We start from the raw sequence: 2,359 nt of genomic DNA on the forward strand, positions 1-2,359 counted from the left end.
CAGAGATCTATCTTCTCCAGGCATGGTAGCGAAAAACTGAATGAGGCCGCGCTCAAGATCCACGTGATGCTGACGTCAAAAAGCGCACACTTTCGGACGTCGCAAAACCGCCTTATGTCCCAATATTGGCTGGTGCTGCAAAATAACAACCCAAAATATCTTACGCTTTCTTTCTCCTCTATTCTCAGGATCTTCTCTGTACGCTGAGCACGGTAGTGTCTTTTCTTACGCACACAGTGCTATAGTTATTCTCAGAGGTAGATGATGTAGTTATGCGGGTTACATAAAGCTATGATGGATTAATTACAAAAGAAAATCATGGCAGCACCAGTACATTATTCCGTTTTGCTGCGCCCTCACTCTGACACCCGCTGACCATCGTGGCGAACCGGAGTGAGTTGATTGTCTCCGCTGCGTTCTCCTCCCGCAGCGAGATGTTCAGCAGCATTAGTGTCTTGCTGTTGCCGCCTAAGCAGTCCATGAGGAGGTGCGTCAGCTTGGAGTTGCGGTACGGTACGTGGCCAGACCGGTTGGAGAGCGCCAGGAAGACGTTGCCCAGGTTGGCCAGGGAGCGGTTGATGTTCTTGGCCTCCCGCAGGCGCACCCCAGCCGACTGCGACTCCGACAGACGCTCGCTGCCTGCCAGGGCCAGCAGGTTCAGCCGACCTCGACAACAGAGCTTTGTGCTTATGTTGTGACTCGTGACCTCCAAGCGGAAGAGTGAATGGGACCGGGATGACCGCTCATTACACTTGGTGGCGGCCACGACCATGTTCATCCACGTGCACTGCAGCAGCTGGTCAATCTGTTGGGCCGAATTGACTGGCACCTCAGTCAAATTGGCCACTGTGACGGGCCCGTCCTTGCTGGCCATCTTGAGCAGCAGCAGCGGGGCCTTGTCTGCCTGGGACGGAGGAACCAACAGGTCGCGAAGAATCTCGTTGTAGACCTCCACAACACTGGCCACTATCGTATACGTCTAGTGGGGATACTTTTGGGACGTCTCGTAAACCTGGTGGAGGGCGCGCGGGATAATGCCCCTGCGCTCGTCGTCCTCGTCCCCCTACATGGTATGGGTCTTGCCGGCGCCCGTATAGCCGTACGCAAAGATGCACACGTGGTAGCCGTCCAGTGCACTCTGCACCAGCTGCGAGACCTCGGCGTACACCGCCGCCTGGCTGGATGTGCTCGGGAACACCCGGTCAAATCTGAATGACAGCACCGTCTCTCCTGGGCCTCCGGATCCGTGCGGAGCACCTCGATATTCCACTTGTCTGCTAGCCTCAGGAAGGGGCGCTGCGTAGCGTTCCCGCTGCGGAGGAGGGAGCGCAGGCGACAGAACACGCGGATGTTTCCCTTCAGCTCCTGAAGGCTGTTGTGCAGTGCCCGACGATCCTGCTCGGAGGCACTGAGCTGCGCCTCTTGCTCCGCCGCCTTGGCGCGGAGGGCGATGGCCGTCAATTCGAGCTGCTGCTTATCGGCGGCCAGTGTTGCCTTTTGGGCCTCCAGGAATTCCTGTGCTGCCATGAGCGTCAAGCACTCAAGGCGAAGCTCTGCCATAGCTCCCGTGGCCTCTGCAAGCGACCGATGCAGCTTCGGTACCTGTTCCGCCGCGGATGTCAGCTGAAGGGTTAGTGATCCCCGCTCCGACACAGCAAAACTCTGCTTCACCTCCGTTGTGCTGATAGCCGACTGAAGCTTAGAGACTGTCGCAGAGAGCTCAGCATTCTTAGTGTGCTCCTCACTTAACTCAGCTGCCACCCTCTCGAGCTCTTGAAGCTTGGTGGTGTTCTTGAGGCTGAGCTGCTCATTTTCAAAGACAGGCCAGTATTCCTCTCATTGAGGTCGCGAATCCGTCCCTGATCCCAGGGCTTCCGCTTGCCGGGTACCGATGGTGCCTGCGCCGCCGTCATGACGGGTGCTTCAGGACGTGCACCGCTCTGGATCCCGGTGTCAGAGTATGCCACGTTCCGTTTCAACGTGCTTAGTGGGACGGGCTTGACAGCACCGGTGTTAGGCCGCTTGGGCTGCTCCACGATGTTCGCTGGCCTGTTCTCTTTGATGGCTGTCGTGCTTACTCTGCTGCGTAACGTCCTGGATCCCTGTGATGGAGGGCGCTTGCTTGGGGGTCGCTGTTTCAGCACGGTCATCCCGGCTGCATTCTGGCCTGAGGCACTGGGAAAGGACGGAGGTTGGCTCATGTTGCTGCTGCAAGAGTCAGTCACATGTAGAAGACAGTGTCGTCATTGGCTAGATAGCACTACACGCAACAGCATGGTGGCGACTAGGGACTTCTTGTCTTCAAGGAGATAATGGCACGTACCCGCTGCGGGGGATTGGCCAAGTGACAGACGGCGAC

General features: G+C 57.4%; 1 pseudogene; it reads right to left on the minus strand.

Annotated features, from left to right (window-relative positions):
* Positions 1-316: 316 nt before the first annotated feature.
* LOC144129041 (carboxy-terminal kinesin 2-like) lies at positions 317-2,150 on the minus strand (annotated as a pseudogene).
* Positions 2,151-2,359: the final 209 nt, after the last annotated feature.

Source organism: Amblyomma americanum, chromosome 1 (genome assembly GCF_052857255.1).
Source record: "Amblyomma americanum isolate KBUSLIRL-KWMA chromosome 1, ASM5285725v1, whole genome shotgun sequence".
Taxonomy (NCBI): Eukaryota; Metazoa; Arthropoda; class Arachnida; order Ixodida; family Ixodidae; genus Amblyomma; species Amblyomma americanum.